This window comes from Dipodomys merriami, unplaced genomic scaffold, assembly GCF_024711535.1.
Source record: "Dipodomys merriami isolate MVZ:Mamm:240054 unplaced genomic scaffold, mDipMer1.0.p SCAF_1292, whole genome shotgun sequence".
Classification (NCBI taxonomy): Eukaryota; Metazoa; Chordata; class Mammalia; order Rodentia; family Heteromyidae; genus Dipodomys; species Dipodomys merriami.
In genome coordinates this window covers 8,810-35,162 of record NW_027202596.1, presented here as the reverse complement: position 1 = coordinate 35,162, position 26,353 = coordinate 8,810, and the positions used below count along the sequence as shown (strand labels likewise).

Below are 26,353 nucleotides of genomic sequence, written 5' to 3'. Positions count from 1 at the left end.
TAAGCAGGTGAAATGAAGATACTGGATCTACCTGGCACTATCTTGCCTTCTTGTTGGATGAAGTTAGAGGCCACCTCCAGGTGATGGCTCTGCTTGAATCCCCAGAGGAAAGGAAATCTCACCCCCAGATGATGTGCATGCCTGAGTTCCTAGAAGAAGGAAGTCCCACCCCCATGTGATGTGTGTGCCTGAGTTCCTAGAGGAACTTGGACAATAGTTTCATCCCAGTCCTGTGTCTTGAACTTGAATCTTGAGCTTCCTGTGACCCTTATCTTGACCCTATTTAGGCCCCAACAATTACACGCACCATTTTTCACCATGCTTCATGTTTCCTGCGTCTCCTCAGATCACCATGGCATCTCACTTGGGCTTTTCACTGGAGTTGGACATTGCTTTTCTGTTCTTCATTATCCTCATGGCTCAGTTTCCTGATGGTACAAAGTGCATTCAAGGCTGCAAGTTTTCTGAGGACATGTATCTGCCTGCAGTTACTGACTAATAATGAACACTCTAATAAAGACTCCTAATCTGACCTCTCAAAATATGTCCAATCTGGATCTTACAAATGAATTTCAATATAACACAGATGAGGCTGGAGGGCAGAGGGCATCTGGCTGAGAACAACTCAAGAATGGAGATACGGATAAGATTCTGATGAGATTCTCTGGGTGGAGATAGCTGGGCAGAGACCCTGGGCGGCAGCATGGCCAATGGGCCAAGAGAGCTGTGAGACCTATGCAGATGCCCCTCAGCCATAATTGTTGAAAGAATGAAAGAAGGAATATAATAGATAATAGATGTATAGATATATCTATTAGATAGATAGATAATATAATAATAATAGAATTCTTACTCAAAGTGGTCATGGATTTCCTTGGACCATCTTTGGTCACAGAGGAAGCCATGAGTTGTCAACCTCTCAGATGGGACTGGAAGGACAGATCTGAAATTATCCAGGAGACATCTGTGAGCAGGAGGGATGGATGGGCAGAATTCATACACAGATCTCCCCCCACCCTCGCCCCGTGCAAGACATGAAGTTGAGGATCGTGGGCAAATGGACCAACTAAGGTTCCTGAGACTGATTCCTTCCAGAAAATTCTTTCTTTTCCTAAGCACTCCTGAAAAATAAAATTATGCTCCTGGAGGATAAGACTGAGACTGAGACAAAAAAATATTACCATGAGTTGAACAATGATAAAACAAAATCATTTCCATCCCTGAGGAATCCAGTATTTGACATTTCCTATTCGGGGCTTGGGGTTTACTCATTTGTAGAGATTCTGTGTCCTCACCTTTAGATGTCAAAAACCTTTCTTTGGGGATTAGTCGTTATGATGTCATAGTATTTTGAATTTTCCAGAGTTATGTACTGTGGATTTCCTTTCCCCAGTCAATTGAGAGGAAAAGGGATATGTGGAGTGGATTCCTATTTTCCTGCATTTACCACTTCAAACCACAGCCCTATTTTTCCACACAGTAGGAGTTGACACCAAGACTGGCTGGAGATTTCACTCTATTCTACCCTTTGACTAGCTGACTGTTCTCAAGTTGCTAAAGAATATAATTATGAGACGAGGTATTGGTGGCTCCAGGTTATTATCAGGAGGAGGGGATCTCATGATCTCATTTTGAATTAAACTACCCCCACCCCAGCCAAATCATCATCTCTCCACTCCTCATCCAACAAATAAACATACGATGAAAGTGAAGGTCAGGAAGTAGAGCTTCCAATAGGATTGGAAAACCTGAACATGAGTGTTGGGGTTTGTCATTTTCTGTGAGGCTGAAAACATTTATTTCATGTTTAAGTGCTTCGTGTTTGGGGACTATATATTAACCTATGTGATTGTTTCTTCATTGATCACTCCCTTTATCTGTAATGATCTTGTCTGTTCTAATTGGTTTTAATCAGAACTCTGTTTTATCAGATGACAGGGTGGATACTCCTGCCTTCTCAGAGGATGAATTTTCCTGGAAGATTCATTTCCATCCCTTTGCTCAGACTTGTGTTGATCTGTGACTATGATTTGAGTGTATTATAGAAAACACATGAGTGGATCTTGGTTTTTTTTTGCTCCAATCTGGTCCGCTAATCTTTTACAGGACCAGACTTGGCCCCATTGACTTGTTTCTGTGAATCAATCCAGCAGTCCAATTATCTATATCTCTATTCCATCCCCACGTCCCAATTATTTTTTTGACCAGTCGTGGGACTTGAACTTAGGCCTGGACTGCATCACTGAGTCTCTTTGTGCTCCAGGCGGGTGCTCCATCCCTTGAGACAGAACACCACTTCTGGCTTTTTCTGAGTAGTTGATGGATTCCTCCTGGAAAGGAAGAGGAGTTGCCCTTCTGTGACTTAGATCTGAAAACTCCACTCTATTACTTCCCATCATATCACTGTGAAGCTCTTCAGTCAGAAAATCATGTGCAAAGGTCATCAGTGCATGCTGTTCTTCCTGTTGTGTCAAAAGCACACATCCACTCTGCCAGTGCCTCTGCTTCTGCCCATATAATCCATATATGGACTACAGACTCTGCTACCTGGGGTTGACTGTGAACTTCATCCCATGGTTAGAAATTTAATGTCACCAGGTGCATTTCCCTTCAACTGTAATTTGAGGAATGTGGTAAGTTCATAGGAATGTCTAATAAAGAATATCCTGTGAGACATTTATAGAAATCACTGTTTCTCTAAAGGACATAGAAAGACATTGAGTTCATGGTTTCCTTTAATTTAGGACATGTCCTGGGACATGGACTCAGGGCTGGGATACTGTGTCTTAGATATTATTTTTCTCCCTGCTAACACCCTACTACTTGAGCCACATATGTACCTGTGTCCTTTGGGTGGTCAGCTGGAGGAAAGAGTCCAGAACTTTCACATGGCCTGGGCTGGTTTGGAACGTTCCATCTGATTCTGATGCTATCTGCCCCCAGGACTTCACTTCTTCCACCTGATAGCTAAATCAACCTCAGTTGCAAGGAAGCTTTGCCATTTCACCTTCAGCCAGAATGGAGACTTGGTTTCCCTTCCATCCATTTCACTAAGTGCCAAGTTGAAGAAAATAAATACTTGTGTACATGGAATTGATAATCAGTTCACTGCTCCCAGTGAACACAAGTGTACTCAGCTCACCATGTTCTTGCTGCTCATCTGCTTAGAGAGCTGGAATTCCCTCCAGACCACCTGTCCCAAGCAGGACTTTTTTTTTGGCATGGGGTGTGGAGGGGGGAGAGTTAACACCTCTGGATGGTGAGCACTGATTGGTTCATCCAGGAGATTGACCCACAGGAGACTCTCATAAAAACCAAGGAGCCACCATCCTCCAAAACCATGAAGCTGAAGACAGAAAGCCCCACAGCATGAGAGTCCTGCTGCTGGCTCTTCTGCTCGCATGGACTCACATGCCCAACAGAAATCTTAGAAGTCTTCCAGGTAACCTGAATATGGTGATGTGTCTCTGTGGGGAAATTGGTTTTCTGACAGTCAGTGTGTCTATCTCACATTGCGTCTGTGCATCGATCACAATTTATTAATAAGTTGCGCTGATTGTCCATAGTCATCCAAATCATCTTCCATTTTGAATTCTTCCTTTGCCATTCTGCAGTAAATATAAAAGATTATTAAGAACATGTGGACAGGGGCTGGGAAGGTAGCTCAGTGGTAGAGTGCTTGCTTTGCATGCATGAGGCCCTGGGTTTGATTTCTCTGCACCGTATAAGCAGATAAAGCTGGAAGTGATGCTATGTCTCAAGTGGTAGGGCGCTAGCTTGAACTGAAGAGCTGAGGTACAGCACGTGGCCCAGAGTTCAAGCCCCATGAGTGACAAAAGAAAAAGAAAAAGAACATGTGGACAGCATGATCTGTGATTTTTGCAGTGTTATTTCATATAGGCTTAGGTATTGAATTTTTATAATTTTGTGCATGTGTTACTTTCACTCACGGGTCTCCTTGTGATCATGCCAAAGAGGCCTAGAATCTCTCCCTGAAAATCCTCATCCTGTCTAGCTCTCTCTCTCTCTTCCAATTTATTAATGCCATGCAGCAAGAATCAGAGACTCTGAATACTTCCAGTAAATTCTCTTTTGAAAGAAGCAAAGTCTGGTAGCTCAGAGTCTGGAGAGAGAACTCTCCAGGTCATTGCAAGCAGGTTACTTGAACACCTGAGTGTTTTGGGAGCAAAACTGAAGATTCATGCTTTAACATGCCTGATGGGGTGTTTCTTATTCAGCCAGAATATTGGTACACATAGACCCTCACAGCTGATAATGAAGAGCAAATCCTGGAGGGTGTACAACTGAGATACTTAATGCTCTATGTCTGCACTAGTAGAGAACTTGATGTCATATGCACAATTGCTTATATCAAGGAAGCTGGGCTTCCCCCACAAAATATACACTCATACCCTCCCTGGTCCCCGTAACTGATCCATCCCCCCAGCAAATTTACATTTTAAATTTAATAAAATAGTTAATAAATATGAAATTGACTCATTTGCTATTGACCATTCTCTTTAAATTCTAACATTTAAACAATCACAAACAAGGCCACACTAAAGCTAACAGTACATCCATTTTCATGGCAGCATTGTTTACCATAGCTAAGATATGGAAACAACCCAGATGCTTCTCAGTAGATGAGTAGACCAAGAAAATGTGATATATATATATATATATATATAAATATATATATATATATATATATATATATATATATATATATATATGTGCGTGCACGGGCATGCACACACGCACGCACGCACGCACACATACACAATGGAATTCAATGGTTCCATCAGAAAGAATGACACATGCCCTTTTGTAAAAAAAAAAAAATGGAAAGACTTGGGAAAAAATCACATTAAGTGAAGTAAGCCATACCCAAAGAATAGGTCCCATGGTTTCCCTCATTTGTTAGTCCTATAGTTAAATAGCTATGAATAAGATTGAAATGAACTCCAAGGTATGAGAACAAGAGGGTTTTGTTGTTTTAAATGTACTGTATGAAGTTATTTCTTTTTTCTTTTACTTTTTTTCCTTCGGTTTATTCCTCAATCTCTCTCTCTCTCTATTTCTCTCTCTCTCTCTCTCTCTCTCTCTCTCTCTCTCTCTCTCTCTCTCTCTCTCTCTCTCTCTCTCTCTCTCTCTCTCTCTCTCTCTCTCTCTCTCTCTCTCTCTCTCTCTCTCATTGTGTGTGTTCTGGAACTGGGGCTTGAACTCAGGGCTTAAAAGTCTACCTTGCCACCTTTCTCCCAAAGCTGGCAATTGACCCATACCTCTGATTTTTGCTGGATAAATAAATGGTGATAAGAGCCTCACAAACTTTTCTGCCCTGGCTTTCCTTCCATTGTGATTTTTAGATCTCCGTCCCCTGAATAGCTAGGAACACAGTCATGAGCCACCAATGGCCCAGTTCTACTTTCCATTAATTGGCAGTTAGTTATGATATACATAGTTCAGATTCATACTTAAATTTTTTTAATTGTTACTATAAAGATACGGGTTACAGTTTCATAAGTCGGGTAAAGAGTACATTTCTTTTTGGTCAATGTCACCCCTCCCTCTTTCTGTTCGGCTTATTTATAGTGAGTCTATTGTAACCTTCATTCTTAAAGACTAGTTTATCTTTACTGCTGAGCCCTAATTTTTCGGAATTCACTCTTAGCCCTCAGGTGTTCAATGAAGTCTGTTCACTTTGGTTGCCTAGAAACCTGATGTTTCAGCATAGCTTGAGCTTTGGGGATTGTGTCACTTACTACTCAGGTAGTTCCTCTTCCAGCTTTGTGGAATTACCTAGTGCTTGAACAGGGTATTATTCAGATAAAGTCACATGGGCACATCTGTAGATTCTTGGAACATTTTACTTACATAGCTGCATCTTCTGAAGTTTTCTGACTTTCATGTGGTAGCTGCTTCAGCCTTCCCTGACTCCAGACATTATCCCTGACTTATTTTGCCTGTGAGAGTTCTGTTGGCTTTAGGTTCTCCTCTGTGTGTTGTGGTTTGGAACTTTTCTCTAGGCAGAAAGCACAACTGTAGGGTTCACTTTGTTTTTCTTTTCTCCTGGACCAAAGTCTTGTTCTGTCTTTTCTCCAGTCTGAAAATAGTTCTTTCTTCTATTTTGTCTGGTTTTCCAGTTGCTGTGTAGGAAGGCAAGTGTAATACAAGCTTATTTACTTTACTGGAAAGCAAAAGTTCTCTCCATAATACAGTATTTGATATAATATAGTTAAATTACTTGATGTACTTGTTGATCTAGCAAGAGATGTCTAAAGGCAAAACAGAACAATTATTTTTGAAACATATTCATTTTTGTAATGTATATTGATTCCCTTACTAAGAATCAGGATAGTCTTCTAGGACAAAGTTGAGCTACAATTTGTATACTGTTTCTTTTGCAATATGACACTGTATTGAGAAATAATATTTATGTTTATACTATAGAATCATAGTTATATTTATACTACATAATCACAGTATATTGTAATACACAAATAAAGAATAGTTCCTGGGCTGGGAAGGTGTCTCAGTGGTAGAGCGCTTGCCTTGCATGCATGAGGGCCTGGGTTCAATTCCTCAGCACCACATAAGCAAAAAGAAAAAAGCCAGAAGTGGTGCTGTGGCTCAAGTGTTAGAGCGCTAGCCTTGGGCTGAAGATCTGAGGGACAGTGCCCAGGCCCAGTGTTCAGGCCCCACGACCGGACCCCCCCGCAAAAAAAGAATAGTTTCTGTATGTATGAGGCTTACCTGAGGGTGTTCCTTCATGCCAGTTTGTAGCCACACCTTTGTGTCTGTTCTCAGCCCTTGCCAGCAATTGATCTGTTTCTGACTATAGTTTCCTCTTGTTTAGAAGGTCATGTCACTGAAACTTTTTACTCTACTCTTGTGTAGATCCATACTTTTTATTTTGCTAGTTCTGTGGCTTGAACTCAGGACCTGGCACCATCCATGACCCTTTTTGTACTCAAGGCTAGAGCTCTTCCACTTAAGCCACTGTACCACTTCCAGCTTTTTCTGAGTAGTTTATTCGAGACAGGAGTCTCATGGACTTTTCTGCCTGGTCTGGCTTTCGAACTGCAAATCTCCAATGTCAGCCTTTTGATTAACTATGATTACAGGCTTAAGCCACAAGTGCCCAGCTAGATCTATCTATCTATCTATCTATCTATCTATCTATCTATCTATCTATCTATCTATCTATCTATCTATCTATCTATCTATCTATCTAGTAATGGGGCTTGTACTCTGGACCTCGACACTGTCCCTCAGCTCTTCAGCTTAAGGCGAGTGCTCTACCACTTGATCCACAGCACCACTTCCAGTTTTCTGGTCGATTATTGGAGATAAGAGTCTCATGGAGTTTCCTGCCTGGGCTGGCTTTGAATCTAGATCATCAGATCTCAGTCTCCTGAGCAGCTTGGATTACAAGCGTGAGCCACCAGCACCTGACTAGATCAATACTTTTATATTTGAAATGAAATGAAAATTTAAGACTGCTTATCTTATTAGCCTTCATCCTAAAGTATTTTGTGTTTGTAGGCAAAAATGGCTCAATTTTTAAAAAAATAAATCACATAATAATAAAGCAAAAATGTCAATGAACCTTTCTTTTGTGCTTATACATCTCCCTTTTGTAGGAGAAACCACTGCCAAAGCGAATGAAAACTCCTTACCAGTATCTGTGCCATTTGATATCCTCTCCACCTTCTCCCCTGCTGTTGAGAGCACAGTGGGTAAGAAGTGCAAACTGCCTTACTCCCTTTCATTCCTGTCATGGGTTTCCATCTCTTTCCATTCTTTTCCTGCAAAGTCATGGGACTGCATATTCAAGGGTGCTAGATATTTGAGCATAAATCACTTCTGAGTAGTACAGTAAAAGCTATATATAAACTTCCCCTAAAAATATAGGAATATACATTGGAGAGTTACAGAAAGACCATGCACATAACATTTTATGGACCAGAAATTCTGAAGGTTTTTTTGGCCTTAGAAAATATCTGCTTTACAAAAATATTTTTTCTGATAATTTTTCTTTTTATTTTTTTTGGTCATGGGGCTTAAACTCTGGGCCTGGGTGCTGTCCCTGAGCTCTTCAGTCCAGGCGAGTGCTCTACCACTTGAGCTATAGCACACTTCTGGTTTTCTGGTGGTTTATTGGAGATAAGAGGCTCACGGGCTTTTGTGCCTGGGCTGGCAATGACCTGTGATTCTCAGATCTCAGCCTCCTGAATAGCTAGGATTACAAGTGTGAGCCATGGATACCAGGCTCTCATAATTTCATTTTTAAACAGAAGGGAAGAATGATCATTTAAAATGAGAGATACTTACACAACTGTACATGATTAGAAACATTTTAAGAGAGCACAGAACCTAAGTATCTTTCGTACATAAAGGTAGGTAGCTTGTGTGTGTGTGTGTGTGTGTGTGTGTGTGTGTGTGTGTGTGTGTGTGTGTGTGTGTGTGTGTGTATGTGTGTGTCCCAGTCTTGGGGCTTGAAACCAAGTCCTGGGTGCTGTATCTGGGCTTACTTCCTCAAGGCTACTCTCTACCGCATAAGCAGAAAAAAACCAGAAATGGCACTGTGGCTCAAGTGGTAGAGTGCTAGCTAGTCTTGAACTGAAGAGTTCAGAGACAGTGCCCAGGCCCAGAATTCAGGCCCCATTATGGACAAAAAAATACAAAAAATAAATTAAAAGGCCATACGAAAAGATGAAGTCACAAAACAAACCCTGAAAATAAAAGCAACTTGAAACCTGTGACTGAGGCACAGGAAGTACTGCTAAGAAGGATACATTGTTGCAAATATGGACAAGTAAGATTCAACCATGGAGGTGAAGGGGGAATCAGGAGGTAAAGCCAGGTACAGGATGCTTTTCTCTTCCTTTTGTGAATTTACCACATTTGTATGCACAATTCTTTCCTTTTATTCAGGATTCCCTGCACTAGGATCACTGGGTCACAGGGCATCTCTCCATTCTCTTTCACTTAACTTGGTGGTGAAAATAGGAGCAACTCATGGTCAAAATCCACTTCTGGTAGGAGTTACCAGTAGTCACTACCATCGATGAGGTAAAAGAAAACATCAACATTTCCTATTAGGTCCTCATCAATTGCTTTGTAATCAAAAGTGATGAAGGGTAGGGGCTAGGGGAGTCAGCTCAAGTACAAGATCCCCTGCAGAGGAAGAGGGATCTAGTTAGTAGCTAGAGGCTCTCAGTTTGAACTCTAGTACTTCTGTTTAAAAACCTTTAACTAGGGGCTAGGAATGGGGCTTAGTGTTAGAGTGCTTGCCTAGCAGGCATGAAGCCTTGTGTTCAGTTTTTCAGTACCACCTAAAAAGAAAAAGCCAGAATTGGGGCTGTGGCTCAAGTGGTAGAGTGCTAGCCGTGAGTTAGAGATGCTCAGGGACAGTGTCCAGGGCCTGAGTTCAAGCCCCAAGATTGTTTTCTCTCTGTCTCGCACTCTCTATGTAGACAGATAGCCAGATAGATAGATAGATAGATAGATAGATAGATAGATAGATAGATAGAGAGAGAGAGAGAGAGAGAGATAAAATTTCTACAGATAATCTGTTACAGATATAGATAGATCTGTTATCTTTAGCAGATAGATAATCTATAGAGTTTATCTATCTATATCTATATCAATTGGTATCTAGTTGTCATTTATATTCATGATTTCAGGACATCAAAGATTTACTCAACATAACCTCATTACTGCTTGTATTTCAATCTTGGGGTGTGTGTGTGTGTGTGTGTGTGTGTACCTACACATGCATGCTGGGGCTTGAAGTTATAGATCTGTGCTCTTGTGTGGCTTTCTGTTTTGTTTTTGTTTTCTTTCTCTCCTTTTCTCTTTCTTTCTTTAGGTGCTAGTTCTAGGCTTGATATCATGGCCTAGTTCCAGTCCCTGAGACTTTTACCCAAGGTAAAGCCACAGCTCTACTTTGGCTTTTATTCTTTGGTGTTGTGGTTAATAGGCAAGAAGAGTCTCATAGATTTCCCTGCCCAAGGTGGCTTTGAATTGTGATCCTCAGATCTCAGGCTTCTGACTATCTAGAATAGCAGGAATGAGCCACCAACGAATACCTAGCTTTGTTTGGCTTTCTGGGTTTCCATAGTACTCTGTCACTTGAAGCAAACCTCCAGCTCGGCATTTTGCTGCTTACTGGAGATAAGACCTCATTCATTTCTCTGTGTAGTCTAGCTTTTAGCATTGTAAATTTGCTGCACTTGTTGTGCGTTGACATCCTTGATTTCTTACGTGGAATTGTTCATAATCTCATTGAAGAAGTCTTGTGTGTGATGAATTGTGTGATTTTGGAGGTTCTCTATCTTTGATGGTTTAATTACAATGTGTTAAGTGATCACAGTTTGTTCTACTTGAAGTCTATTGGGCTGCTAAATGCTTGAATATATAGGCTCATGCTAGAAATCAAAATTGGAAAAGTTTTGATCATTACTCCTTCCTTTTTGTGTCGTGGGCCTTGAACTCAGAGCCTAGCTCTGTGCATGAGTCTCTCTGTGCTCCCCCCCACCACTTGTCAGAGTTGATCATTTCCATTTTGCTCTGTTCACATGTGTTCTGCTTGCCAAAATTTGCTGCTGAACACCTCTAGTCATTTATTTATTTCAGTTATTTCTTACAAGTTTTCACTTTTGTGAATTCCTGGTTTTACTGAAGATCAAAGGTTGGGCCTACATATAACCAGGAAATGATACCTGGAATTTGTGTGAGTGGCTCAGACCCCTTTAATTCTATTCTTACTGCCTTATCCTCTTTCCTGCAATCCACACCAGTGGCCAGTTGGGGCTTTCTTACAACTAGTTGACCAAAGCACAGCATTGGATCTAGTTTACTCCCAGTTCTGCAGGCTTTCTCTGAAAGATGGCCTCTGAAATCTTAGATTTAGAACTCTCTTGGCTTTCCATGCTTTCTCCTCTCTCTGTACCACACACACACACACAGACACACACACACAGACACAGACACACACACACACACACACACACACACACACACACACACACACACACACACACACACACACACACACACACACACCAGACATTTAAGCCATGATTTCTTAAGTAGAACTATCTTTTGATACTTTAAATAGTCCAAAATACTTGATGTGGCACAAAGTAAATAGTTCATATTTTCTTTTTGTTGCCAGTCCTAGTGCTCCATCTCTTTCTTGGGTGCTATCCCTGAGCTTTTGTGCTCTACCACTTGAGCCACAGTTCTACTTCCAGAATTTAATGCTTATGAAGGCCCAGGTTTGATTCCTCAGTACCACATAAACAGAAAAAGCTGGAAGTGGTGCTGTGGTTCAAGTGGTAGGGTGCTAACCTTGAGCAAAAAATGCTCAGGGACATTGCCCAGGCCCAGAGTTCAAGCCCCAGGACTGGAAAGAAAAAAAGGAGGTAAAAATCTCACAGACTTTCCTGCCCAGGCTGGATTTGTACCATAACCCTCCTATGTAGCTAGGATTTCAGGTATGAGTCTTAGGTGCCCAGTTTAGGCATCCTACTTCAATAAAGCTTCCTCAGCCATTACTTGTGCAGAGCTCCTATCCCTTGTTTTTCAAGAACTTATTAAAGGCTTTGCCACATTCTTTAGATTTGTTGTCATTACATTTCTATTATTATTACTTCCCCCCATCACTGCCTCACTCTCTCTACCTTTCTCTCTCTCTCTGCCCTCTTCTTTTTTTCTTTCTCTCTCTTTCTCTCTCTCTCTCTCCTTCCTGGTGGGTTTTGAACTCAGGGTCAGGATGGGGTATCATTGGCTTAGTTCTTTTTTTTCTCAAATATGATGGCCTATCATTTGAACAACAACTTCAATTCTGGCTTTTTGATAGTTAACCAGAGATAAGAGTCTCATGGATTTTCCTATCTAGGCTGGCTTTGAACCACACTCCTCAGATCTCAGCTTCCTGTGTCACTAGGATTAGAGGTATGAGCCATTAGTACCCAGTTTCAAATAATATCATTTTTAGTTTTTTTTTCCTGAAGTCATTCATAGCTAAGAAACAATGATGCTAATTTTCATTAAGGAATTAAGCCTCTTCAAAGCCCCTTAAATTCCAAATGTTTTTGAGTTTTCATGCTTTCTCTGAAACCTATGGACTCGGCAAAGTATATATGTGTAAATTCACATTACCCCATCTGCCTAGCCCAGCTTGGCTACTGCCAACTTGCTTATTCTCCCTAACATTTGGGAACGGTGCTTTCTGTGGAGCTAAGATGTGCAAACCAAAGGATTCAAGCATACTCGGTAAGGATAAATCAGCCTTCATGAGGCCTCCTGTCCATGGAAGACCCATGCTGCAGGGAAGAGTTTGTTCCCAAGAAGAAGGGATGCAGATTGGAAAGAATGACCTGGTGTGCTGTAATTTGCACTGTGAATTTTATTGCTCTTTTGAAAACCACAACCACACAGATAATTGTTCATGAGGCCACTGCATTCACAGCCCATCTCCACTGATATTTTTTGCCAGTTGTGGGGCTTGAACTCAGCCTGGGAACTGCCACTAAGCTTTTTTGCTCAAAGGTAGAATTCTGCAACTTAAACCCATCACTACTTCTGGCTTTTTCTGTTTATGTCACACTTCATGCATGCTAGGAAAGCACTCTACCACTAAGCCACATTCCCAGCCTTCACTGATCTTTTTATGCATTCCATTTTTCACATGTTAAGTAGAAACCTTGTATATCACCAGGAGCAGAGAGGGACTTATAGCCTGTAACAGACCAATGCAATCAAAATAGTTACCTAGAGGGTGAAATGTGTTTCAAACTTAAATTTTAAAAACCCTAATTTAATTAGAGTTGGGAAAAGGATTTCCTAAAAAGATGACCTCTAAAACAACAGGCCTTGCTTCAGGGCTTATTAATGTTCAATGTCCTATGGTGTAGGGTGGGGCCATGGTTTTAAGTCACAGATTTTGCCCCAAAGGATTTCATAGATCCATAGAATAAAAGAAATTCTCAGAGAATGATGAGAGACTGAATCATTAAATGCCAGTGGTTTAGTACTAAGTGTTATAAATAAAATAAAGAAGGAATTACTCAGAAAAATGAATCTATGCACAGAAAATGGGCAAAGCAGTCTTAACTGGGTAATGAGATGAGAACTTGGGGGTGTGCCCTGCTTGGGATGTGAGATGATTGGGAGAGACAAAGGTATGCAGTCTTGACTAGAACATGTATTGAAACATGTATTCTAAAATCTAACAAACCTGGTCCAACAGTGATGCCTAAGCCACCTTAGAGTGGCTTCATCAGTACATCCAAACCATGCCCAGCCACAACCATCCACTTTAGCATTGGTTCATCAACTTATGCATTTGTGGTTCCTTTGCTATGGACCAGGGATGGAGCGTGCAGACCCAGGGCAAAGTCAGCAGATCCTAGATGGCTGCTTCTGAACATACCCTGTGGTTTGTTGATAACTGGCTTACACTTACATCCAAGACAAGCTCCTTGGCTGTAAGCCATGGAAAGATGACTGAGGCAGGAAAGTCAGAAGGAAAACAGTAAGTCTGATCATGGAAGTCAGGAATCTTCCATGTAGGCACAGTACCTAGGCCCTGGGTTCAAGCCTCAGGAATGGCACACCTAAAAAAAAATAATACAATAGTTGTAGCTAGTTTCAGTGACTGTAGTATTTGACCACACCTAGTGATTAATGTGGAGACTAAGAACAAAGTTTGGGCAGTATGCTTGCTTCTTTTTCCTCCTTTGGTGATATTCCACACTTTCCAGGCTTTAAATGATCCCTTCCCCCTGGTAATCACCAAATGCAATTTCTAACTCAAAATGCTCTTTCCCAGGCTTGGGGACTTAAAGGCCTGTCTACTAGACAGCTCCAGTTAGCCAGGCTATCTCTCAATGGTGAAGCAAAATTATTTGCCTAAAACAGAATTTGAGATTCCTTTCCCTGCTTGCTAGAACATTTCTCTTCCTACCATCTTCTCATTGTAATAGTTCTACCATCTATCTTATTATTTGCTTCAGCCAAAAGCCTACATCATCTTTGGAGCAAGTTCTAATGTCTCATTTTACAAAACCATTTCCACAAGCTGGGCACTAGTGGCTCACACGTGTAACCTTAGATACTTGGAAGGCTGAAATCTTAAGGTCACAGTTCAAAGCCAACCCCTACAGCATAGTCAGTGAAACTCTTATCTCCACTTAACCACCAAAATGGCCAAGAGTCCAGCTGTCACTCACATGTTCAGCATTACTAGAGTGAAAAACTAAGTGAGATTGCTAGGCTTTGAATTCAAGCCCCAGTACCAGCAAAAAGAAAAAGAAAAACAATAAACAACAAACACTACTTCATCTACTACTTTTACTCTATTGTTGACATTCTAATCTACACTGACCTGTACTAAACAATGGCCACACAGGGCTCCTGGCTTTCACTCATCATTTATTCTCCACATTGCCACCATGGTGAACCTTGAAAAGCACATATCACATAGTGATACCTCCTGCTATTATCCACAGTGGAAAGTTCTAGAAGAAACCCACATTGATTGCCCTTGCTTATATGACCCTATGTGACCAGACTCTTCTCTGGGTCATATGCATCTGCCACCATCCCTCTTCACTCATTTCATTCCAGTGACACGCAACCTTGATGTTCCTCAAAAACACCAAGTCTCCCACCTCACAACCTTTGCTCCAAGTGTTCCCCTCTGCCCAAAATCATCTTTCCCCAACTCTTTCCTTCATGACTTGTTTGCGGAACTCACACCTTAATTCATTAGTCACCATTTCCAGGAAGCCTCTTTTATATAGTTTTTATTTTGTCGGTCGTGGGGCTTGAACTCTGGGCCTGGGCATTGTCCCTCAGCTCTTCAACTCAAGGCGAGCACTCTACCACTTGAGCTACAGCGCCACTTCCTCCAGGAAGCCTCTTTTGATCATCTTAAGGTAGCTGCACCCAAGGTTGTGGTTGAGGCAGAACTTAAATAACTCCATTTCTCCATTTTCTTTTGTTTCATAGTGTTTGCCACTGTTTGGATTGGGGGGGGGTCATGGGGCACGAAATATGGGCCTGAGCACTCTCCCTCAGCTCTTCAGCTCAAGGCTAGCACTCTACCACTTGAGCCACAGTGCCACTTCCCACTTTTTCTCCTGATGTGATGCTGAGGAATCGAACCCAGGGTCTCAAGCACTCTACCACTGAGCCACCTTCCAAGCCTGTTTGGATTTTTTAACTGTTTCTTTGTCAGTTAGTATCCTCATCTAGAACATCAGCTCTATGAAAATGAAGTTTTTATACATTTTAATTCCAGGCCATTCCTAGACATTAAAACAGAGCTTGGCTCCAAGTTTTCCTTCATTAAATAGTTGATGCAGGGCTGGGAAGGTGGCTCAGTGTTAGAGCACTTGCCTTGCATGATTGAGGCCCTGGGTTTGATTCCTCAGCACCACATAAGCAAAAAGCAAAAAGCCGGAAGTGGCGCTGTGGCTCAAGTGGTAGAGTGCTAGCCTTGAGCTGAAGAGCTGAGGGATAGCGCCCAGGCACAGAGTTCAGGCACCACGACTGGACCATAAAATCAATCAATCAATCAATAAATAAATATTTGATGCATCACTGCCAAAGATGGTGGATACCGATGGCATGAACTTTCATAAAATCGTTGAGCATGCTGGCATCAATTTACCTCTCTGTCTGAAGATGAAGTTAATATACTATCTCTTTCAGAATGTAATGGGAGTCATTATAATCAACGGAGAGGCTCAAGTCTTTACCAATCATTGTGACACAAATATTAGAATCTATGGGCAGGGAGCCATTTGAAAGTGGTAATCACAAAATAATGGAGAAAGAAATTTGTTTTATTTATGAACCTCCTGAGATCTGAGAAAGTGGGCAGAAATAAAATACTCCCATTTGCAATCTAAACATTCATAAACACAGTTCACACTAAATAAAATTGCACTAACATTTTAACTGACATCAATAGACATTTTGTTAAGTGTTTTGTTTTTTGAGCTCATTTATATATCTATGGTAAGAAGACTCCCTTCCATTTGAATATTTTAGTGGATATACTTTTCAAATGAATGTCAGTGCTACCTTCTGTGATATCACCCTGGACAGAAGCCTTTTGTTGATAACATTGGGGTATCATTATAAGCTTACACTATTATATCTGAGTAGGAAATAGCAATGCACTGTGAAATTATAAAGGCAAACTTTTATGTGCATCATACTGCTTTTTTTCCTCCTCTCTCCTCTGTTATGAATCCCTATGTAGGACACCCGGCTGGTTCCACTTTGGCTCCTAAGGATTTGACAGGACCCGCAAAAATAAGGGAATGGTTGGGGAAGCAGGGGGAAGATATTGAAGGGATGACACAGATCAAGATGCACTGTAGACATGAATTGCTTGGTTTTTGGTTTTGATTTTTTTGTTTTGTTTTGTTTTGGTCATGGGCCTTGAACTCTGGGCCTGGGTGCTGTCCCTCAGCTCCTCAGCTCAAGGCTAGTGCCCTCCCACTTAAGCCAAAGCACCACTCCTGGCTTTTTTCTGCTTATATGGTGCTGAGGAATTGAACCCAGGGCCTCATGTGAGTGAGGCAAGCAGTCTTCCAATGAGCCACCTTCCCAGCCCCGAATTGCTTGTTCTGAATTCCAAACATTCACTACATAATCTAAAGATTAAGAAAACTGAGGTCAGGGGTGGTGAGAATTGTGAAATGGGAGACATGGTTCAAAAGGCACTGCACCCAGGAACTGCTCTGCTGCATGGCCGCATCTCTGTACAACTACCTAACTAAAACACACATAGACACAGACACAGACACACAGACACACAGACACACAGACACACACAGACACACGCACACACACACACACACACACACACACACACTCTCTAATAGTGAAAACGAGAATGAAAAACTTAAACCTGGGAAAAAGGGGTACAGTCACTTCGGGCTCCTGATCAGAGTAGAGGTTGATTTTAAGGGGTGCCCCTAAATTTCTGAACTGGGTGATTGTCCACCTTGAAAGAATGAACTTGTGTCTCTGGGGGTTTGGGTTTTTAATGCAGGACATGCAGTACACAGAAAGGATCCCCCAGTTAACTAGGAACCACCTTCTCTTCCGCTGCCCTGTTCACCTGCTGCCAGCACCAATAAGCTGGGGAAGAAGAGGACCAGCTAGCCTGGAGGGGCCCAGGGCACTGACCTGGAAGCTAAGACGTGTTTGTGAGCTGGAGCCAGTGGCTCACCCCTGTAATTGAAGCTACTCAGGAGGCTGAGATCTGAGGATCTCAGTTCAAAACTAGCCGGGGCAGGAAAGTCCATGACATTAATCTTAAGCTAACCACCAGAAAACTGGAGTGGTGCTGTGGCTTACAGTGGTAGAACATGAGACTTGAGCAGAAGAGCTCCAGGACAGTGCCTAGGCCTTGACTTCAAGCCCCAGGACTGACTAGAAAAAAAATCATCTTTGATGTTTGTGGAACTCAAATTCAAGGTCCCAGTTGATTGAGTGTGTCTGGTTTTACAGGGCTCCAGCAGGTAGAAGAATTACTATATTGTTCTTTTTTTGACAGTCCTAGGGTTTGAACCCAGGGCTTGGGCACTGTCTCTGAGCTTGTCTCTGCTCAAGATTAGCATTCTATTACTTAAGACACAGCGCCACATCCTGCTTTTGCTGTTTACTGAGGAACCAAACCCAGGTCTTCATGTATGCCAGGCAAACACGCTACCACTAAGCCACATTGTGATTCCTGAAGAATAATTAGTATAATAATAAGTATATTTATAATATTTTTATACTTACATCATTATATTTCATTTACTATTGTAGCATGTATATTTTATCTATTATATATAACATTTATATTTATTTGTATATTTACTAGATATTATATAATATATAATGTATGTATGTTATAGAATATAATATGTAACATATTAATACATTTTATAAAAATGTTTTATATCATTGCACTTATAGCATTAATATAGTAATTATATTTATAATTCTAATATTTTGTAATAATAATTATTATGCTGGAAGAAAAACTGGGGGGTCTCCAGAGGACAAGAGGGCCCTGAGAATTGAGAGGGGACCCACTGGGCTCCTGTGCTTCCTTCCCATGAGTGACCATCACTGCTTGTGTTGGTGTTTGTGTGTGTGTATATGTTCTTATGTTTTTGTCAGTGTCAGTACTGGGGCTTGAACTCAAGGCCCTGCATAATGTGGCTGAGCTTTTGCTCAAGGCTGGTGCTCTACTATTTGAGCCATAGCCCCACTTCTAGCTGTTTCAAGTGGGTATTTGGAGATTAGATCTCATGGATTTTCCTGCCAGGTCTAGTTTCAAACTACCATCCTCAGAACACACCCACCAGAGTCAGTAGGATTACAGGTGTGAGCCACCATTGCCTGGCCTGTGTGTTTTGTGCTGGTACTTGGGCTTGAACTTAGAGCCAGGGCTTTGAATTTGTTGAGCTTGTTTTCTCAAAACCAACACTTTGCCCCTTGAGCCATATCTCCACTTCAAGTTAAGTGTCTCAGACATTCTTGTCCAGAATAGCTTTGTACCAGGATTCTCAGACCTCAACCTCATGAGTATCTAGGAATAGAGGTATGAGCCACTGGCACCCACTTTGTATATTTCTTAAATTAAATCCTGTACTCTCTCACTCCCAACCTTCAAGAGCTTCTGTTTCAGAATAAAATCCAAAGTCTCTACCATAGTCTAAGGGAACTTATCTTGGCTAGTGGTTCTCAAATACATCTAGAGGGCTTCTTTGAAGCAGGCAACACTGGACCCTAGCCCCTGACTAAACAGGTCTGGGCTGGACCTGCTAAAGTTCCTGGATGAGATCACTGCTTCTGGGTGGAGACCACACTTGTAACTCATTGCTCTGCACAAGCTGCCCACTGCCTGTCCTACAGCAAGCATATCCTCTACTCCACACACTGATTGTGATGTAGCCACACTGGTTTACTGACTCTAAGACAGGCCAGACACCCTCAACTTTGAGCTCATGACCCTACCTGATTCTGGGGCCTGGGTGAGTTGCCTTGATCTCCTAAGTCACTTTACCACATGACGCTTTTCTGAAATCATACCTCACTGTAAATTGCCAACACTCCTCCCTAGCACATCTCTCAATCTATTTTTCCATCATATATTCAAACATATTTATACATTCTCCACCCTCCCCCACCCCCACACACTAAAGCATAGAACTTCAAAACAAAGTTTTTCTTTTCTACTTGCTACAGTGTCTAGAACCTAATAAACTCAATAGATAAAAAAGAGTGAGATGGGTACTAGTGTCACACCTGGAATGTTAGCTATTCAGGAAATTGAGATCTAGAATCACTTTTTCCATTTATTTCCCATTTTGATTAAAAATTAACCATTAAAGAACTTTTAAAAAGAATCAAAACTTCCTTATTTTCTGCAGGTTTCCTTCACTCCCTTTCACCTAGTCTACCTCAACCTGTGTCCCCATGGGAGCTTTGGCATCTCAGAAAATGTTCAGTGCCCCAGACCCTAGTTAATTTCAGACAGAATCCAGCATTACCTTTAGTCATGTGGTGGGCAGAGCAGAAGGCATCTACCATGTGTGCTACCCAACACCTCTCATCCACACCTGTGCTACTTCCATACTCCCAGCCACACGAGCACCACTGTGTCACCATTGCTTACACTGGCCTAGGCATGGGCTTCCATGGTCATCAGGACAAATGTCCTGAGAGCTATTTTACCTGCAACAGGTGACATTTCCTGATCTGGGTAATCACTGGCACTGGAGCAAACCAGGGCCATGGCACTGCAGGATGCATCTCTCTGCAGCAAAACTTGGGGCCCTTCCTTCCCAGACACAATGGAGATCCTGGACAAGTCCCCTAGATGATTCCATGAATGTGTCTCACAGCCCTCATCTGTCAGAAATGAACAAAGAGGACAGAATTGTTCAAGTTATTTTCTTTCTTCATAGAAGGGTGCACTATCATCCTGCCCCCCAGAGCAAGGCAGCACACCAAATGGCGGGATCCACTTGGTTTTCATCCCAACCCAGGAATGATATTGTGCCTTTTCCTGTTGCTCAGGAGTCAGGATCACATCTTTGTAAACAATCTGTTACCAGGGCAATAGGTCACAGAAGGAAGACAGAAGGCATTATAACCATCAGTTCACCATCCCTAGCCAGGAGGCAGTGTATTTTGGGAGGCCATTGCTCAAAAACAAACACCCTTTTTACCTGCTAATGAAACTGCAACTCCACTGCACCCCATCTTTCTCATTATAACAAAAACTTAGAAGAAAAAGGAAAGAGTGTTTTGGACTTCTTGCCAGGACTGGCTTGAAACCACAATCCTCAGATTTCAACCTCTTGAGTAGTGCCAAGCTTTTCCATGAGACAATTCTCTCAAATTAACCACCAAGAAAGAAGCAAAAAGAAATAGACAAAATTCCAGACCTTGAGCTGAAGATCATGGACAGCACAGCACACATGCCCTGATTTCAAGCCCATGACCTGCACATCATCATCATCATCATCATCATCATCATCATCATCATCATCATCATCATCATCATCATCATCATCGACATCATCATTATAATGTGAATTAAAAAAGTATAAGACCCTATTAAGAATATTAAAATTGAGTGAGTCAGGCATTTTTTGGTGGCTGACATGTAATCCCAGTTAGAAGCATGAAATCTCAGGATGGTGGTTAAAAGCCCACCTGGGCAGGAAATTCCATGAAGCTCTGATCTCCAACTAACCAGCAAAAAGCCAGAAGTAGAGCTGTGGCTCAAGTGGTAAAGCAACAGCCTTGAGCAAAAAAGCAAAATAAGTGACCAGGCCCAGATACATAGGGTAGGACAACTAATAATTAATTAATTAAATACAAATACATAAATAAAATCAGAATGGAAGATGAGCACAAAGCGCCAATTCCAAATCTTAAAATGAGCAGAGAATTGGTGGCTTACACCTGGAGCTCAAGCTACACAAAAGACAGAACTTGAAGATCTCGGTTCCAAGGCAAACTAGGCAGAAAAGTCCATTAGGGATTTGTGAATGTGTATGAGTCCTGGGTCTTGAAGCCAGAGCTTGAAATAGAAATATGTTTCTTAAAGGTAGCACTCTACCACTTTTTCTCTTTAGGGGATTAAATGGAGATATATCTTACGGACTTACCTGCCTGGGCTTTCAACCTCAATCCTCAGATTTCAGGTGCTGATATAGTACCCTCAGCTTCTTATCTTCTATGAGAATTTTATCTTCCATGAACTGCCAAAAAGTAAAAGAAGCGAGAAGTTGATCTGTGTGGCTCAAGCCACAGAGACTGCTTCCTTTTAGGGAAAACAAACAACAAAAACCCTCATACACAGTGGCCCTGCCCTGCTTTCAAACCCAGGAAGTTATCAGGCCCTATGTTCAAGCCCTAGGACCATCACCAACAACAACAAAAGAATGACTCAGGGACAGGGACTAGGCCCAGAATTCAAGCCCTAGGAACAGCATCAAAAATAAAAGAAAAACAAATTCAGAGACTGTGGCTAGGCTCCAGAGTTCAAGCTCTAGAACCAACACCAGGACACACACACACACACACACACACACACACACACACACGAGAAATGAACAAAATAATGAGAAGATGGCAAAAAAAGAGAAAAGTCAATGAAATATTTTTAAGTAGTAGCTCATGCCTATAATCCTAGCTACTGTAGAAGCTGAAATCTTAGGATTGTAGTTCATAGTCAGCCTGGGCATGTGTGCCAGTACTGGTGCCTGAACTTGTGCTGTTTTGCACAAGACTAGAACTATACTACTTCCAAACACTTGGTGATTAATTGGAGATGAGAGTCTCAACAACTTTCCTGCCCAGGCTGCCTTTGAACCACTATCCTCTGATTTTAGAGCCTGGGTAATGTCCCTGTCTTCCCATGAGAATCTATTTTTTTGGTTGGTCATGGGGCGTGAACTCGGCCTACACACTGTCCCTCAGCTCTTCAACTCAAGTCTAGTACTTTACCTCTTGAGCCACAGTACCACTTCTGGTTTTTTGGTGGTTTATTGGAGATAATTGTCTCACGGACTTTCCTTCCCAGGCTGGCTTTGAACTGCAATCCTCAGATCTCAGCCTCCTGAGTAGCTTGGATTACAGGCGTAAGCCACTGGCACCCAGCTTTCTTTTTATTTTTTCTTTTTTGTGGGTGATGGGGCCCGCTCTAGCTCTGGATGCTGTCACTTAGCTCTTCAGCTCAAGGTAAGCATTTTACCACTGAGCCACCTTCCCAGCTCCCCCATGAGACACTTATCAGCTATGAATTACCAAATTTGTTTTACAAAGCCAGATGTTGAGATGCATCTCAAGGTTCAGAGCCTGTCAGCCTTGCTCAGGACAGGGGAGAGACTCCTGCACAGTGATCTTGCCCTGATTTCAGGTCTAGGAAACAGTCACCACTCCCTGTGTCCCAGCCCTAGGACCGGAACCAAAAAATAAATAACTCCCCCGTTTTCACTGTATTTGATGTTGGTATAATTTGTGAAGGGGAAGGGGAAGGGGAAAAACAAATTTTTAAAATAGGGATACAGGTGGACCTATTGCAACAATGAGATGTACAAGATATTATGTCGAAAAATGAACTTTACAGCTTTTGCCTGTGTGTGGGGGGGGGAACGGGGGGGGGAGGGTGGAGAACATTATATAAACAAAGCCATCAATGAAGCTGTGGCTCAAGCTGTCACAGTCTGCTAGTCTTGAGAAAAACAATACAAAAAATGCTTCATTCATAGTGGCTCTGCTCTGACTTCAAGCAGGAGAGTGGCCATGTCATGAGTTTAAGCCCTAGCACCAAAAATGAATGAATGAATGAATAAATAAATAAATAGAGCCAGAACTTTATCTGTGGCTCAAGCCATGGAGACTGCTAGTCTTGAGAAAGAAAGGGAAAAACCTCAGACACAGTGGCTCTGCCCTGATTTTATGACTAGCAAAAGTTAAGGCCCTATATTCAAGCCCTAGGACTAGCAATAAAGAAAAAACAAAACAAAACAAAAACAACAACAACAAAAACTTGGCAAAAACTCTGCAAAAAAGCCCAAGTCCTAAGTTCAAGCCAGAGGATCAGCACCTAAAATAAATGCAGAAAGAAAGACAAATGCGTAAAGAGCCAAAATTTGAACTGTGTCTTGAGGTGGGAAGCCTACTACCCTTGAGAAAAAATTAGGAACAATGACCAGCCCTTGAGTTCAAGTACTATAACAAGCTCCAAAACAACCAATAAAACTCAAAACAAAAACCTCAGAAAGAATGGCCAGGCCTAAATAATAAGCTAGATGACATGAACTTACAAAAAAGAGAAAAGGAATAAAAAATTAAGTGAAAAGGAGGGCAAAAATATTAGAGGCAATTCAAGATTTTAAAAAATATGGTTCATACCTATAATCCTACCTGCTCAGAGGGCTGAAATCTGAGCATTTGTGTTTTGAATCCAGCTTGGGCAGAAAAGTCCATGAGAATTCTTTTCATTTGTGCTATTCCTGGGCTTGAACTTGGGGAGTTTTGCTCAAGGGTAGAGCTCTACTGCTTCCTACCTATTGCTGCTTAATTGGTGAAAAACATCTCATGGATTTTCATGCCTAGGATGGCTTTGAACCTTGGCTCTCAACTTTCAAGACTCTGTATCGTCATCTTGGCTTCTTGTAGTACTCTTTTCCTTTCTGTATTTTTTGTCAGTTGTGGGGTTTGAACTCAGGACCTGTGTGCTGTCCCTGAGGCTCTTGTACTCAAGGCTTGTGCTCTACCACTTGTGCTATAGCATCACTTCTGGGTTTTGAGTGGTTAATTGGACATAAGAATCTCACAAGGGAACTGGAAAAGTGTCTCAGTGGTAAAGCGCTTGCCTTGCATGCTTGAGGCCCTGGGTTCAATTCCTCAGCACCACATAAGTAGGAAAAAAAGCCAGAAGTGATGCTGTGGCTCAAGTGGTAGAGTGCAAGCCTTGAGCTGAAGAGCTGAAGGAAAGCACACAGGCCCAGAGTTCAGGCCCAAGACCGGATCCCCCCCCCCAAAAAAAAAAAGAAGCTCAGGGACAGTGACCAGGCAGAAGAGTTCAAGCCCCAAGACCGGCAAAAAGAAACAAAGAAAAAAGAAAGTGAGTAATTAAGCTGTGGCTCAAGGTATGAAACCTGTTAGCCTGGAGAAAAAAGGTAAAAAACGTAAAGAAAAATTTAAAAATAAATTATTCCCAGTACCACACCTTCCAGTGCACTTTTCCCTACATCCTTAGTGTGCAGACAACCAGGCCAATGCCCCTGCTATATCCTATGTCTCAATGACAAAAATTTCGATTATTTGAAAACTGCCTTCCAAGAATTGCCACATGGGACCACATGGGGAATTATTGACCACATGCAATTATTGACCTCAAAAATATTTATTAACATGATTTCTTTGATTCTTGTGATTTTTCTATGTCCTTCTCATCATTACTTCCCTAGCACCTAGCAAATTACCTGGAATAAAAATAGAGAAACATGTCTGCTTACTGAACATCTGCATGTATATTTAGAATACTAAGCTAGTTTCAATGGGGTCATCAACACTGAAGATTTTTTACTATGAGCCTCATACTTTGGAAAAAACAAAACAAAACACATTTTATCCTCAAGAACTCTACATTTGCCAGTTGCCAGTCACTGATACTGTCATCCTAGTTACTAAAGGGAAGGAGGTGCTTGTGTTGTTCAAAAATATTGATGTTATAAAGATAAGGAAAAGCTGATAAATTATTATAGACTAAAAGAGATCAAGTATACACAACTACATATAATTCATGATCATGTATTTGTTTTTAGAGAAAAAAATTGATAAGGACAGAATTGAGCCAATTGGCAAAACTGGAATATAGACAAAAGATTAAGCAAAAATATGGCATTGTGATTAATTTACTGAAGTTGATAACTATACTGTGGCTATGTAATAATGGGACATTTTTGTCCTGAGATCAAGATTAAAATATGTAGGAATAGAGAACTACGAAATATACAATTTAATCTCAAATGTATGTCCACAAAGAGAACATACATGCAAGCATAAGTGATTAAGCAAATGAAGGAAAATATTAACCAACTGAATTTGCATAAAAATCACAGAAATAGTTTATATTCTTTTTGTAACTTTTCCTAAATTTGACTATTTTTAAACAATACTAGATTGAATAGTGAAGAGATGCACTTGAACTGCAGAAGATAAGTTCCTGAGGATTGTTCTGAGAAGGCTTAATGGAGAATGCATGCATTGGGGGATAAGAATAAAAGATCAAGTGGTACCATATGAAAATTATGGAAATCCAAACATTCAGACTACAACAATAAAGTACCAAGAGTAAGAAAATTCACAGATACAGAAAATAACTCAGGGCTACTGTGGATTGAGGGCTGAATGGTTTAATGGCCCCAAATTTTTGTTGAGGGTGATGGATATGTTTTGGATACGATAAAGGTGATGGTTCTACAATACTGGAAATGTACTGAATGTCAATGAATTGTGGTTATAATAATAAATGTTATTACTATTTCCCTATAAAGAATAAAAAATCATCCCAGTTTAGAGGCTACTGTTTGCAGGAAACTCCCTGACATTATATATTCACAGGAAACTGTACTCTTTATTTCTTACATTCAGTAGATTTTAAACATGTATTTCTTTATGTGTTTTTTTCTTCTTTTAAGGTAGAACTTTGCTAGCACAGGCCGGCCAGGAATGTGCAATTCTGCTACTTTGTTCCTTGAGGAATGTCTTTCTTCTACACAAGACATTCCATAATAAAATTTATTATCTAATAACAAAAGCAACAAGATCAAGTGTTACGTTCCTTACCCTAGGACTTAGGAGCAAACAGGACATCCTGACTTATATCAGCTCCCTCTGTCCAGAAAGCATTGTGTGCCTGGTGCTTACTGGTTTATAGAATGTCTCCTGAGCCTGGGAAAGATAGGCATAAAAGGAAAAAGCATCCCTTGTCCTGTGCATGAGCAGGCAACCGAATATATGTTGTATTAAATATTTCTCTGGATATAGAACCTCCCTACCCCTCTCTGACCTTAGATATGCATATAGCTCCCAAGTCACCAACAAAGAGCAAGGCTTTGCCCAAGGCTATTACTTCCATATGGTAAATGGTTACTATCTCAGTTTTTAATTCACTGAAGTGTCACAAATAAATGAATCAAAATCACCAAGAAGTAATAACTTACCCTGGCAAGTTTGTCTGGTTTGCAGGAGATGTACAGCTGGGAAAACAGCTCTGTTATCCCTTCAGAAAAATCTT

At 41.2% G+C, this 26,353-nt stretch overlaps 1 long non-coding RNA gene across 1 annotated transcript; it reads right to left on the bottom strand.

Annotated features, from left to right (window-relative positions):
* Positions 1–919: 919 nt before the first annotated feature.
* On the bottom strand, positions 920–26,353 carry LOC138824475 (uncharacterized). Its single transcript, XR_011371095.1, has 5 exons — positions 26,280–26,353; positions 21,210–21,302; positions 19,765–19,941; positions 5,875–6,146; positions 920–3,608 (listed from the first exon to the last, which is right to left on the bottom strand). It is a non-coding gene; the product is annotated as an uncharacterized lncRNA (long non-coding RNA).